We start from the raw sequence: 16,826 nt of genomic DNA, 5'->3' as shown, positions 1-16,826 counted from the left end.
TTAAAAAATCTCACTGTGTCTTTTCTTGCAATGGAAAAAAAGTATATTATTTTTTGTTGATAATGGCCTTGAACACCGAAACAGCTGTAACAATAATAAAAACTAAAATACTTACAAAACTTAATAACACCATTGTTATATATGATTAAATATATATATTTTTTAAATAATGTAGCTTGGTTCAAATGAAAACGTTGTGTGGGTTCAAATAATGGAATACTCAAATATTAAAGATGTGTTTGATTTACTAATGGATACTTAAATATTAAAGTTGTGGGTTCAACTAATGGAATACATAAATATTAAATTGTGTTTGATTTACTAATGTAATACTTAAAAATTAAAGTTGTGTGGGTTCAACTAATGGAATACTTAAATATTAAAGTTGTGTGGGTTCAACTAATGTAATACTTAAATATTGATGTTGTGCGGGTTCAACTAATGGAATATTTAAATATTAAAGTTGTGTGTGATTTACTAATGGAATACTTAAATATTAAATTTTCTAGGTGTATTATCTAGTATAAAAAATTGTACATCCGCATATTTATTAATTTAATTTTTTCCTTTTACTGAGTTTTATCGTGGTTATCATAAAATAGTATGTTGAGACCCCGAAGAAGATGAATGGGAAGAGGAGGTTAGTAAGTTGCTGTATATTCAAATCTTGTTCCTAAACACGGCTAAAGCCAATTCAGACAACGTTTCGATTTTGAATGGTGGATTTTCACTGAGAGGAGCTACCACTAGAAACATTGGAATTATTTCGTCTTTGTAGGAGATGCAAAACTTGCCCTGGAAATTTTTGCTGGTTTTGATACATTCACAAAAAAAGTACTTGAAGTAAATTAAAAATTAATATTTTTCGCCAAATAACAATTTAATAATATCTAATGATTTTGATAAATAGCATAAAAGCTTTGTCCTTTTTATATTCAATGTGTTCAAAACCGTTTTTTGTGACCATCTCCATATTTCCGAAAATAGCGGGTTCCACGAAAACGTGGGGTGCGCATTTCTGAAAATTGTTTTTCTATAACTTACACATTGATAATTGTACATATTAAAAGTTGAGGTTATTCACCTAATGTTTAACTAGAATCATAAGATAAGCAAGTATGTATTTGTATTGTTAATATATGGTTGTTGTAGCAATACCGCCCAACAGATGTCTAAGTTATTGTTATTTATTTTATGTATTTTTGAAATATTAAGACGAGACAATACCCTAAATTATAGACAGAATCTTAACAACGTAAGTGAAGCAGCTGTGCACAAAAATATGCGTCGTGCAGCCCTGGTATATTGGACAGACCTGTTGTTGATTTTGCCCTATCAAATCTCTAAAATAATGTGGGAAACTTAACGACGTAAGTGATGAAGTGGCGTAAAAACAATATTCGGCGCACGGCTTGACTTTGCCTTAGCAGGTAGAGAAAATCGATCTTTCCGTGGGATTTATTTTAATTATCTCTGAAATTATATAAATATTTTAATTATCTATAAGATCCTGTTTTTAAAAATCTTAAATGTAAATAACTTACATCCGTAGGGATCCCTCTTAAAACATTTGAGATATTAGTAATGCGTTCATCAGAAATAATTCAAATGTTCGTCAAGCAAACTCACGGCATTGGAGTTTTATGTCGCCTTAAGTAGCTAGGCCACATGACAGAGATAACATGCCGGCTGTACTTGAATGATTACGATACGAGTACAGCAGACGCTCAGTTCGAGTTCCCTTAATCGTTAGAATAATTCATAGTCACCTACAGAACGGGCTGTTCACCGAACGATCGGTATTATTTACTGAAGTATTTATTGAAAACCCCCGATTTTAAAGTGTATTCCAATTTAAGAAGACAATTCACGAAATACCGGTACATTGCAATATTTTAAAATCATTGACATATCTAGAAATTAGGAATATATCTATCGAGTATTAAATATTATCTCCGAGAAGTATTAAATATTATCTCAGAAAGCTTCTCCGCCAGCAAACGGAATATTGAAATGAGAAATATTTCAAATATTGATAGCCGAGAAGTGGATTATAATGGAATAGAGTCTAGGTGCTTTACTCTAGCCTTCAGCTGAGCAGAGCTGCTGCTATCGATTTGAATTAAATCATGACTGTGTATGATGTCTTAATGTAGAAATAATAATATCCAGCGGTTATTTAGTGTCATTAATGCAAAGTCGAACCTATCGAGGTTGTATCTCAATATAATTAGATACTTGGAAACTACGTTTGGCACATGGATAGTGGATACACACTAGAAATAACTTCTGATATCACTCTATTTGAATGAAATTAGAATTTCGTAGTGATGGTGATAGGTAATTTTAATTAATAAGACAATCAAAGAATGCTCAGACTTTTGGATTACAAATCACGCCCTCTTCGTATTTTGTATGGTTATGGCGAGTGGTATCCATTTTAATAGTAAAATGCGAAGATATTAGGCAAAATTAGATTGAGAAATTCTTATAATATCTTCGCTAAGAGTCCCAACTTGTGTCCCGGAGCTTGTGGATTACGGAATTGTTAAATTTAGACAAGTTTTTATATGTGAGTACCGTATAAGAGTCCTAACTGCTCTCAACAGGGGTGGTGAAGGAGATGACTTCAAGAAGTATTCTAAAGAGCTTTTACCAGATCGTCCTAATCTACGGAGAATATCTAGAACGCCTTGCTAATTAACAGTGCGTTTTTAATAAATAAAGCAAAGTTGAAATAATCCATATAGATTTATTAAAAATTTTACTATCCCCACTATGTTGCGAACCCGCAACCATCGTGTTCGGAGTCATGACGCTTCATCACAGAGGTCATCAAGGCTTCGTAGTGAGAGAACACCTTTCAGAATTCAACTATTTCTTGACGGCTTTAACTGTGTTTAGTAACTAGATCAAAACCACCAGTTGCACCCAAACCTTCCTCAAAACGTACCCCAAATCATGTTTCCTTCATTCAACTGGCTCCGGTTAGACCGATTATTTATGCTGTATTAGATGGAAATAACACTATCCTCGACTTTTCTGCTTTCTCAATCTATTTAGTCTCTTTACTAGTGGTACAGTTAAAGATAATCCATCAGTCTCGATTGCGGATAGTCCAGGAGAGCAATGGCACCCCCTTTCTTCTAGCTCTAGTCAATGGTCCTTCGTGACCAGTGACAAATAGCCTGAAATTACCACCCCCCTCTCACCCCTTTCCCCCCAAAGCCCCAAAATGGGATGGGTTTTAAATGAGGGTAGTGGATTTCGCAGCTACTGGCGTGGGATTTTAAGGGATGATTTAGAAACTTAATATATAAAATAGGGGATTATGGAGTTAATTAGGAGGAAAATCGAGTTTTTATTGTGAGACGTTTGATATATTGTATAGTGTATGTAATGAATTCAATTAATTACTTAAATTGCCTATGGATCGTGAATCAGGATGATCACTATTGAAATATCAGATAAATAAATAGTGAAAAATTTGTTCCGTAGTTCATCATTGTCGTGTGGTGAATGTAAACAGAGTTCGTGTTATCAAATATGACATTAGTGGTGATTGTGTAAGGTGTCCACATAGAAACAATAAGTGACCCACGACATCCTCAAGTAACCAGCACCAGGTAAAGACTTCAATTCCTCTCCTCCTCTTGTGATGATAACACAATTGATTGATCTTCTATCTTCGTTTACATACAGTCCATATTAAACGCCAATCGGGCATCAAACACGAAAAAATTTAAAACGTTATTTATTTATTTAAAATACAACACGGGCATTAGCCTAGTATGTTTGTTAAAAATATGTCTAAAAATGTTACATATAAACATTTATTAAAGAATAAAAAATAAAATAAAAAAAAACATACGGCACAACATGTGCCATTAACATAGGAATAAAGTTACCAGTACAAACTAAGAGAAAAAAATGTTAAAATGACGTATTAATGAAATACATTTTTTTTCCAGTGAGGCCAATCTGTACAAACCCATAAATAACCGTTATTAGTTATTATCAATTAAGAGGTTACTTAAGTAGCGTAGCTATCAATTTTTTGCCAGAATAACCACTTTTTTAGGTTTCAATAAACAACAAAGACAAAAAATATATAATTGTAAGAAAATCAATAATCTCTTAAGTGAGAACCTTAGTAAGGGACAGTTTAAATGTAACACTATCAGATAATAAACAAGGCAGTTAAAATACCTGGATCAAAAATAAGAAATACAAAAAGGCTTCACAAACATTGTCAAACAACTATACTTTGCATATGCATGAATCAAGATTTTGCATCGACTATGTGGGTTTCATTTATACATTACATATTATAATATAAAAAAAATATAATGTATTATATTAATAAAATTGAATGTAATCAGAAAATAAATCATGAAATACAATTCTTACAAATCGCACAATCGACCTTATAATTAATTATCTTGTTGCAACTGTGTTATTGAATATTGCAGTGATAATATTTTGAATTACCTACACAAATTGATTGAAATTCTCACTGTGTATTAATTTACAGTGCCGAAATATTGCTATTTATTTATCAAAATGATTAACGACTGTTTAATTTTAACTTACCTTTGAGACGTATACGACATACAGCGCTATTCCACACGCTTATTTACAAAACAAATGCGGCGTCTAATTCACCAATTAATCGTGCTCTTCATACATTCAATAATATTTTCTAAACTCTAACATCGACATTTTTTCGGATTCACTGCCAAAATTTAAAAGGAGAATCGTTTCCATGATATAAACTGTTCCACACGCATAAATATACACGCACTCACACATACACACACCCTCACACACACACACACACACACACACACACACACACACACACTAGACCAAAACTTTAAAATTTGTGACTAATCAACTTTGAAATCTACGTGACCGTTCCGTTCCGCAGTTGTTCCGAACTGCAGGCTGCAAGGTGATGTTTACACTGATGTTAGTCAACCGCCGATTGGAGACGCATAAGAAGAAAATGATATCATTATTTTATTTAATCATTGAGTGGCTGAGTTGGCATCGCGTTTCAAGATTTTCAAATATTGTTAGTGTACTGGAAACCTACGTCAGTGACATCGACTGTAAAATGCCGATTTCCTCTCGGGGGTAACTTGGGTAAGGATTTGAAATGAAACACAACTTCGTGAATGTCGTTGGACAACTGACTGGTTGGGCCAGTTGTTTGTGTATTTATTGGGTTTGACTTCAACAATTTCTACACGTGTTAATGTGGAGCAATTATTCTTATATCTAAACAGAAATATGATAAGGCGTCACAGCGCCGAGAATTAATTACTAAGGTCCCACAGTTTGTCGTGCGAGTAATTCATTCTTGAACTGGCGATATGACACTGTTATAATCCCAGCCTATGCTATAAATCTAAGTAATTAAAGTCAACCTTTATTTCTTTCTACATCTTAATATTACTGTTAATCTTAGCCGGTGCCCCAAAAGTAAGCTATAATGGCAAACATTCATTTCTTCGGCACTTTTAAAGGCACAAAGCTCTCACGGTCCCAGAGACCTGGAATACTATATAAGCAGGCTGTTCCCCCATGTTCACAATTAACATCACTTGTGCTGCTTGCACGCTGCACCTCTACGCATTATTGTCATTGTCATTTAATTAATGTACTTATCATTTAATTAAGTAAATAAGTGTACTTCTATCTAAATAAAGTAATTCAACTAAATCTATAAAGTTGTTATTGTGTGGAATCCATATATTCACCTCAAGATACTTACACACTGGAACTTGTATCACTCCAAGATACTTACACACTTACACCTGCAGATCTTACATACACATCCTCAGTGTCCAGATCTCTAAATTATACATCAACCACGAAGAGAACTTCTCGACAACCGCTCGCCGTACAGAGTTAAGTTTTTATTTACTGCGCCTCAACCGAGGGTCGTAGCAACACGTGTGCGGTGATTAAAAATTTTATCATCGTACGAGACAAGCCTCAAAGGAGTCGGCATCGTAAAATGTGTGACATCAGACAAATATTCATTTTCTTGATTATTTAATAATTATTTAGGTTTTTCCATCTGTCCGGTACAGTTAGGTTATTCGTAACCTGGGAATGTATATCTTTAAAAAAAATAATAATGAAATGTTAGAGACTCAAAAATGAAAATTTGATACAATTACATAAAAACTATAAAAAAATACACATTATATAAAAAATAAGTACTTAATATGAAAATTAAGCATGCCTTTGACGGCCTCCGTGGTTCAGTGGTTATGATCCTCGGCTACAAATCTGCTCATGGGATCAAATCCTGGCGTGTTCAAGTATTTCTTTTTAAAAAAGATAGACAAACATTCCTGGGTCACGAATAACATTTTATAATCTCTTATTACCACCACAGTAAGCGGAAAATATTGCTTGTGTTGTGATGGAGGACTTATCCAGCCGATGAATTGAACACACTACGCCTGAGTGGGACCCAAACGCGATGTTAACTCAGCCACCGACCGGTCGTCGAAATCATTTTATATTTCGGCACATTCCAGAGTGGAAGATACTTTCATTTCAATAGTGGTCTTTCACCCTGGTGAAATACCACCATTCAGAATAAATAATTGCTTGAAATGGCTACAGCCATCTTTTATGACCAGAACTGAATGGCCAGGTACTTTTCTACCTTTCTCTTCCACATCTCCTTCCCCTCCCCATAACTTTCAACCTCAAAGCATATCCCAGTCGGGGATGCCATTGTCTCACAGGCTACAGTCGATCAGGAGCAGTTGGGACTCTTATGCGATGCTCATATATTTTTTTTATAAATACCTACATGTTGTTACATAACTTTTTGATCAAATTCCACAGATAATTCTGACATTAAAACGTTCTTATTTCCTTTCCACTGAAAATAATAATCAACAATAATTAATAATAATAGATTATTTTGACACAACTTCGTTCAGTATTAACATCACCTCAAGAAGCTTAACATCCTTGTTAATTGTGCTCCAAAGCACATTATCTGTTGTAGTGTTCCACACTGACGACAGAATTGCTGCGATAACAAGCAACATTACAATATAACGAACCATTTCATATCACCGAGCAATGACGTTACAATATATATAACGTAATCTCGTATATCAATTATAATGCTTTCGATTAAGTAGTAACTGTCACGCATTGCGTAAGGTTTTTTACTACCTCTGAGTAAATTGACATTAAAAAACACGCCCTCGCGTGTGATGAGAAAGTGCTTATTAATTGGCAAACACTAGTAAAAGCAAAGAAATTACATTTCATTCTTAGATACATGCAAATTAATTTTTTTTTCAATTATTATAAATAATACAGTCATTTTTCGTCCGAAGATTGAATGTCAGTGCTGTTGTCGTTATATTTATTTTTCTGTAATTGTTTTAAATAGTCGTTTCCTGCACTATTTTAATGTATAATTTCGTAAATATTTTTATATATTATATATGTATGTAAAAGCCTTAATAGGCGTGAAATAAATAAAATAAATAAATATATAATATTCTATAGATATTGGGAGGTGTTTTTTTAAGCAATTTGAAGGTGCCAGATGGGGAAGTAACATCTTTTCAATGGAATTCCAATAATTACTTCCAGGAGTCGCTAGTCGCCATTTGCAAAATGTTCTTTATTACAATTTTTCAGCGTATTACCTCCATTCAATTTAGTTCTCCTCTTTCTTTTCATCCCGCGCTGCACGTTAAACTCTTTCTTACGCTCTGCTAGGAGTGGATGTACTGAGTGGGGATTCAAATAATACGAAAAGCATGCAGGTAATCCCCATTTCGGTTTGGCATAATTTTATACTTAACAATCACCGTTTCATATTCTCAGCAAGTGCATAGCGCTGAAAGTACGCCGCATTACTGCTAACCAACCTCCAGTGACGTGCAGTCATATTCTTCTCCTTATTCTTCAAATTCATCTTTTTATATTTATTCCTTTTCTTTTCCATTCCTTTCTAAATAATCTTCTTAATATTTTTCCTATTATTTTTCTTGTTTGTCCTGTTCTTAAGCCCCATATAGATCACTCAATTTGGTTTGTTCAACTGTTGTATGTCAATTGTCGAGTGTTGCGTGTAGACGACTTGGTTGCTCTTATGGGGAACACACGCAGCATGCCTCCCACATTAAAAAAAAAAATTAGATCGCTCTAATAATATCTTTAACTATTTACATGATTACAGTCAAACACGAGCAAAAAAATTGCCCGTGGAACCAAAAAAAAAAATTAACTTTTTACGGTGTCATTCGTTGCATCCTTTTCATTTCATTTCAAGTGCCCCAAAAGGATCACAAAAGCTTCGTTCCCGGTATCTCTATCAGAGTGCATCTTGCTTGTGGTATCACACATTTTATTAATTTTGAAATACTTTTTTATGTATTCAAATTTCAATTTTGTTTTCCTGTTTGAATGAATGAACGAAGTGGAATCTTGGAAATTAACCCACCTGGCATCCGTTCGAGCTAAAACTTGGCAGATACACTTGATGTCGATAACAATGCATTTAATCAATTTTAGGCGACACGTATAAATATACATACAGAACAGTTAATATAAGAAATAAAAGTCGATACTATCCAATTAGAATAGGTGTTAGGTGTTAGGTGTTGATTCCAGTCCCCGGGAAGGAAATTTCAATCCAAAAAAATATTTTTAAATACATTTATTATTAAAAGTAGACGTGTCATGGTAAAAAAACTCTTTTTAAAAAGATTTTTTCTGGTTGATTTTTTTATTCTTTAAACTTGCGCTCACAATCAACTGCTATACAGATGTGTCGTTTGCTTTATGAGATATGTATAATATGGAGATTCTCCACACGGTTCAACTCAATCAGATTGATCCAACGGCTCAACTACATTGAATGGTCTGTAGCCCCCATTAATCTGAGATATCCTCTTTTTCTCATAGTATTCCTCTTATTATGTTTCCTCTCCCATATTTCTTCCTCTTATTTGTCTGCTTCGTAATCATATATTACGATCAAAATTTCAGATTCATGGTTGAACATCAAAAAACATGAAAGAATCCTTTATTCAGTATAGGACAGCAATCAAGGGGTAAAACTCTCAAGGAGCAATCCGGAGGTTGTTGTTTCAAATCCCGGTGTGCGCCAGTAAATTTCATTATATTAATTTGTGTTATTTCACAGGTGATTAAATAAAAATAACATTATTACATATTTACGGCGCAGTCTTGAGTGGAATACACTCTTAATGATACCCTGGTGAAAGACCATAATTCAGAATTGAAAATCGCTTTAGAAAAACCAGATCTGGATAGCCAGGTACTTCCCCACTGCGCTCTATCCCATCTCAACCCCATTATATTACCTTTAGCCTCACAACATACCCCCCATTGTGCGGTATTCACATAGAAAAGAGCATCAAAGATCACCATATCTTCTTCTTATTACATACCCATTCAGAGACAGCTCCCCTATCGGAGCAACATTTACCATGCAGGCAGGATGCAATCCTGAACAATTCAGCGGAATTCACTCGTACCAGTCATGTAAGATTTATACCAAATATTTCTTCCATCATTCTTCTACGGGACTGTCCGCCCGCCACTGTCGACATCTTTTCTAACCATTCAATTCCAGACAGTACCGTTGACATCACCTGCTGCAGGGTGCAACTGAAATATAAAATACAAGATACGAATAGTGTAAATAATAAATAGGCATTGAAGGAAACTGAATGGTTACTACTTATGTACGTTTAATATTTTCTAAGGCTGATCCTGACAAGAATGAAAGTATGAATATCAGTAGTTCCTATAGTAGTGCCAATAAGATTGATGTCATAAAATAACTATGTCATGTAATAACAATGAACACGTAATTTTCTAACTAGAATTTTTTGTGTTTTCTTGAACATACACAAATAACAAGTGATAATGGATAGGGCAAAATTAATGTCATAATGTGAAAGTGCCATAATATTTGTAAATGGCGTCAAATATGCTTAGACATTTATGCTGTAGACAGATAGAGAATCAGTTGACAACCAGCAATGGAGAAATACACGCCTGAAGAATGCGGAATTATTGTTACTCCTTATTTGACCAATTTCGTTTTTTTGTTTTAACGTAGCGTGAATTTCGTCGTCGTTTTCCTCGCCGTCCTGTACCATGTTCGCGAACAATTAAGAGTTTGACTGGGCGTCTCGTGGGAAGTACCTGGCTATTCAGATCTGGTCACCAAATATGTCTAAAGTGATTTTCAGCTATGAATGATGGTCATTGTACATAATTGGAAACGGCCTGCAATCCGGTTTTTAACCAAATTTTAATAAATCAAAAATACTCCTTTTTCTCCGTGTAGATTTTGAGGTTCTCTCAATTTATGCTGACTCATATTTCTTCAAAATAAATCACATTTACCAAGTACGGCCCCAAGTTTTAACCATCTTTAAATTGTATTCATGTTTTTTTTTCATTGGCTTACAAATTTGAAATGATCTTAAGTAAACCAGTTTCTGTATAAACCGTATAGCCGAGTCATGTTCCTTAATAATAATTGTAAATCATAAAGGTGCCTCCACACCTGGAAGTATAAAACGAAGGTAAGGTAGAGGGGTAGGTACTGAATGGTGGGTACCTACCAACAAATTGTGCAAAAAGTCATCATTGCATTTCAGAATCTTCTATACGTAATAACTCCGAGGCTCGCAAATTTCCCCCGAGATTATCTCCGGTAATATTTCACCGGGTCTGAAGGTTTTCGTAATATAACTGAGGCAGAACACAGATGTAATACTAAACTTGCGGTAAAAACGTGTAAATGCAGATTTTTATTGTGAATGATGAGCCTCGGAAGATAACAATTTGTGTATTTTTATATTTTTTGTTGGGAAACGTGGAGAGCGGTTGAAAATAGTGACAAAAAATGTCCTCTTGTTACTGTGGTATAATCTAGTTTAAGAACTTCATTATGAAATGTTACACGAAGATTGTTGTTTCAATAATACAGTGGGTTTCAGTTGTTTTTTTTCGAATACCGCACAAGAGTTCCAACTGCTCCCAACCATTTGGAGCCAATGAGAATGTGGCATTGGGTATTCAGGTATGTTGTGAGGCTGAAGATAGTGAAGAGGAGAAGGAGGTGGGTAGGATGAAGGATAGGATCAGATTCAGATCTGGTCACCAAACACGGCTAAAACTATTTCAAGCAACGTTTTCATTATGAATGTTGGTCTTACAGCGGGGCGATACTGAAAGTATCTTCCGCTCTGAAACGACCCGCAAGTATACTTTTTATTATTTTAAACAATTAACTTGTAAAATAACCGAAATTTATAATCCTACATACTTTCAAAAGCCGGGATTTTAACCCGCGACCTCCGGATTGCTTGCCGAGAGCCTCACCTCTCGACCATTGAGACCAATATAATTTTATAAAACTTAATACATTTACGGGAAGATTTTATGATTTTCAGTCCCTCAATTTCATGAATTACTTAACACTATACTCGTAGATGTTCGACTTCGGGATCACAATTTCTGTGTATTTGCAAGTTTCAATGTAAACTATATAAAAATATATACATATATCAAATTTCACTATTATTTAATATAATTTTTGCATTTTTTTGTGAATTATTTAGCGAAATTACTCCTGTCTGGCCCCAGAGAGACTATAGCATTCCCATTCGGGGTATGTTGTGAGGCTGCAGGTAGTGGAGAAAGAAAAGAGATGGGGATGAGGAAGACTGGAAATTCCCCATTTACTCAAATTGGTCGCCAGTCACGGCTAAAGCCATTTTAAGCAACGATTCGATTTACCAGATCTTTCACGCAGATGTGGCAGATCTATTTAACTGCACGCAAGGTAGGTACAAGAGGGCTATGCTATCAAATTTTTCAATCAATATTAATTAAATCTAATTCTACCTTATTTGCACTATAGAAACTTATGTACTTGTATCTCTTGTTTACTTACTCTCTAATGTCATTTCACATTCAAATGCCACATATATTTGTAATTCTTTTTTTTAAATATTTCTACGATTTTAACTGTGACATGTTATCATTGTTTATGGTATATTTATACCGTTGATATTAAATAAATAAATAAATAATGAAAATAATGTCTGGATTATTATGAGGGGGTACATGTGAATGTTCGTTGCCGGTATTTATTAGTAATTTTTGGAATGAAAATACCTTTATTTTGACTTAAACTTAACCTAACATGTTTTGGTTGTTTTTTTTAATAGAATTGTTAAAGAATCAATAAACCGAAAAAAAACATATTTTGTGAAAAACTGGTGTGAGAATTTATTTTTCAGAAAACTAGTAGTAAAATGAATTTTATTTAAAATTCACTAAATTAATTATGTATTATTCAAAGAAAACCCAAAAGTTGGACTCATTTGTGGATATATTTCGACGAAATAGATATTTCTTTGCCGGTATCAATTTTTGTGATTTTGCAAATTATACTACCGTTTTTTTTTCAGTTTAAAAGTAGAGTGAACATTATATCAAAAAATTTAGTCTTGTTAAGTTAGTAAAAGTAGAATTTGTTTTCGTCTTGTGTTGATGATTTTATTGTGCTACTTGGTGTTTTGTTTCTGCGAATATAAATGAGTATATTTCTGGAATAGTTGTTCGAATGTCATGATGTTATGAATACCAATTTTTTCTTAAGCGGTAGTTAGAGACGTTAATTAAAACAAGTTGTGATTGTGTTATGTGTGTCTCATTTCAAGTATTCCGTAAAATACCCCAACAAATTTGATTATTTAATTGAAAAAGATATATTGTCACCAGTAAAATTCATCAAGGACCTACGGGTAGTCTTTGATCCCAAACTTAAGTTTTCATACCATATATTACAGTTGACATCATCATGCTACAAGCTTCTAAAGTTTGTAATAAGATGTTGCAAACACTTTTCGAAGCATCCCGAAGCACTGATGGCAATGTATAATTACATTTTAGGCTCTAAAATTGAATACGCTTCAACTGTATGAGCTTCATACCGGCAAAAATACATTGAGAAATTAGAACGGATTAAAAAAAAGTTCCTTAATAATAATTATTATAATAATTTTGTTTAGAATGTGGGGAGGTTAGTGCAATCACACACGTCCCATATAGATATACATTTTTTTGTATAATAGATATAATAAATTAACAAATAAGGACAACTATACTGGGCGTGGTCTTGAGTGAGCTTGGGCCCAGCGCTCACTCAGGAGTGGCGCTTGATGCTGGTAGGCTGCGGTCACCAACGTGTTGGCGGAGGCCATTAGCCGCATCCTGGCTCCAGTGACCCGGTGTCTCATCAGGCCAGCAAATCCATTTAGTTCTAATTCCGTGAACATTGTCGATGCGCTGCTGTATCTCCGGTATGACTCTACAGGCGTCATTATATTGAATTCGGAGTCGTTCCATCGAGCAAGTTCGGTAGTGACACCATGTCTCACGCGTATACAGGCCAGTACAGAATGCGTTGAACAGTATTTTTTTGCAAAATCTGCGGGCAATCATATTAGACACTATGCTTATGCTTCTCCTTTGTCGTTCGATATCGCCATCGTCCGATAGGTCTTGATTAATAATCTTGATTAACATCCTTAGATACCTGTACATAAGATTGCATGGATAGTACCCGCGATCGCGAAGATTTGCTTGATCAAACGCGCTACCAAAGTCTCCAGTAGAAAAGCAGTGAGGCCCTTAAAGTAACGGCGTATAAAAATTATAAATAGATAGTCGTTACCTCCTGGAATGCTAAAAGTTATTTATACTAAACAACTACAGTCAGGGACGGCACCATGATCTGCTATGTATGCCGCATAGCAGAACGGACGTACTGGCTTGGCATAGTATGACACAAAGTAAGGCGCTATTAAATAATATAGACTGTTAACATTTTTAGCCTTGAAGGATTCAAGGGACATGAATGCCATTCATTACCCATTATAAATATGTATTTTATGTTTCTTATTTTTTTAAATATGTAGTTGATGTTACACGTGCATTGTAAATGGACAAAAAGTCTGTACATGGTAGGAATTATTTCTAATTTCATTACTGACATTTTCAAAATAGTGGTAGTTTTTGTTTGGGTGATTAAATAAATAATTTATTTTATCCCTTGGGTACTCACTTTTACTTATACAGGGTGTCCGGAAACTCGTAGTACAAGCGGGAAACTGGTGAATCTACATCACATTTGGAGTCGATTTTGTAGTATATTTTTTTTTATTTGATCAAATTCTTATAAATTATTACTGAAGATCAAAGTACCCAACTAATTAAAACTATTTGAAAGTAAAACAAATGAAGAAACTCGGATTTGAAGCATTATTTTGAAATCACCCTTCATTTAACCCGGTGTAGTCATAAAATATTTCTGCTCTGCAGGGTTGAAACATCTGTTATTCAACCCTAAACACCAGAAAAAACTTTAACCCTAAAATAGCCGAAAAATATTTTTTTTTGGTTTTTTTTTTTTTTTGAAAATGCTCAAATCAAAAAACTTTATGTTTTTTTGGGTTCCCCATGTGGTGTAGATTCTCCAGTTTTCCGCTTGTACTACGAGTTTCCGGACACCGTGTATTTTGATGTATTTTCACAATTCTATCAGCAATATGTGTTAATTTATTATAATTGCTAAATTATGATAACATTTATAGCAGGTAACATTCATAATCAGCTTGTTCAGACCCATGAAAAACACGTGCCGTTATAAAAGTAGGATTTATGAAACTGAAATTTTTTAAAAATATTTGTCACAGGATCATTGGCTTTCAAACACAAATATTATCAATTTTAGAGACGATCAAAACACTTTTACCTTTCAAATGAAGAATTTTACATTTCAAATAAAGAATTAAAAATAAAATATTTTTAGGGTATACTTTTCGCTAATCTGAACCATTCCCACAATGAGTTCCAACTTTAGAAAAATCAAAGCAAATCCTTGTTCTATAGTTCATTGAACCGGATTTACAGACACACAACCGAAATTAATATTTTTAATAAAATTTGTGACAGTGCCTGGAAGTGACCTTACTACAGTTAGATAACTTGGAAAATTGAATAACTACTAAAGCGCCGTTTTTTTATGAATAATTACCTCAGTGTCTCTACTAATTCGTTCGCTTCTTCACGAAATTACGATGAGATGTAATAAATCCATAAGTCATTCACTCAGTTTTTATTGGTAAAATCGTCTCAATAAAAATAGTATCCTACACTGTACTACGATAGAGTATAAGCATGAAAACTTAATCGTTCAGAAAATTGCTAAGGCGATACCTATACAGGGTGTATCGGCACGTACCCGACAAACTTTAACCAGCTATTCCTTAGCACATTTGGAGTAAAAAATGTTATGGGCACTTTGCTGTCCGGTAACCTTTTTTTTTATTAAAAAATTTATTATTCATATTTTCACCACATGTCACCAATGTTTTATCCTTTGTCAAAGTTTGAAAACCCGTCTGGCAATATTTTGTTCGAGTTTCGTTGAATAATGTACGTACGTACCTACGTTGGCGCGCTTTTACAATCACAACGAAATGGCACAGCACCATTCGTCTCATTTTTAACTATTATTATTAAGTGTGTACGAAAGAGCGAGGACACTTTTTGACGCACTTGCTAATAAAAGCTGTTGAACGCGAGAAACAAGGCAAATGACAGTGATGGAGTGTGGATTTTTTTATTTATTTTTTGTTTTTAATGGAAAAAAAATGTTACCGGACAGCAAAGCGCCCATAACATTTTTTACTCCAAATGTGCTGAGGAATAGCTGGTTAAAGTTTGTCGGGTACTTGCCGATACACCCTGTATAGAAAAAACAGAAAAAAATAAAATTATTTGCAATTATTTTTTATTTATTTTTCTTTTAAAATTACTATTATTACCCACGTTTTCATTACCACATTGAAACTTGGAACAAAAATCTAAAAAATACTAATGGAAATAGAATAGGAGAGTTTCAAATATTGTCTGGTCCTTCTTTTTTTTCATTAATTAATATATTATTTAGTTATTATAATTGTTCTGACAAAGCTTGGTCCTAACGAAACCGGTTGACGTTAAATATTATAAATTTCATGATTTACACCCTTGACGTGATTTTTTCACGAAAACGGCGCTATGGAAATGATCCAATCATTAATGCGAATTGTTTGTTTGATTCAAAATAATATTTAACCGCAGAGTGATTACATCTTTTGATTTTTTTTAAATAACTAAAGTCAACCCGTAAACATAATGCTAGTTTTTTTCTGTTTTACTGTTTTCGGTGCCTATCAAATTTGCGATAAATTTTAATAAACTCTTTTTTATAATCAGATATTATTTATTAAAAGAAGAAGACGCGACGTTCATGGCTTTGAAATTAATGTGACTGGTACGATTACAATTCCGCAGAGCTGTACTGGGCTACAGCCTGCAAAGTGAATATTGATATTAGCCAAAAAAATTATTAAATTTGATATACTAAACGTACTATATTAATGCACCAATGTTTCAATTCATAGAAAATACGTCAAGTGTTTATCAACATTCGCTGGCAAGTGTTGCCAGCGAATGTTGATTTCTAATTTTTTGCATTATCAATATCAGTATGGCTATCAACAGCGCGACCGTGCTCGGAAAATCGATATAAAAACACCGGTAATACGCCTATCGATCCTATATTGTAAAGTCATTGATTTCTCTGTGATAGACCCCAAGGATGGAGGAATTTCTGAGACCGCAGCGAGTTCAATAGAAGGCATTAGAGTTTGGACTAAATTCCATGATAG

The sequence above is a fragment of the Hesperophylax consimilis genome, chromosome 26, assembly GCF_061612785.1.
Source record: "Hesperophylax consimilis isolate HC1 chromosome 26, BYU_Hcon_1.0, whole genome shotgun sequence".
In the NCBI taxonomy this organism is placed as follows: Eukaryota; Metazoa; Arthropoda; class Insecta; order Trichoptera; family Limnephilidae; genus Hesperophylax; species Hesperophylax consimilis.
Note: the sequence above shows the minus strand (reverse complement) of the source record.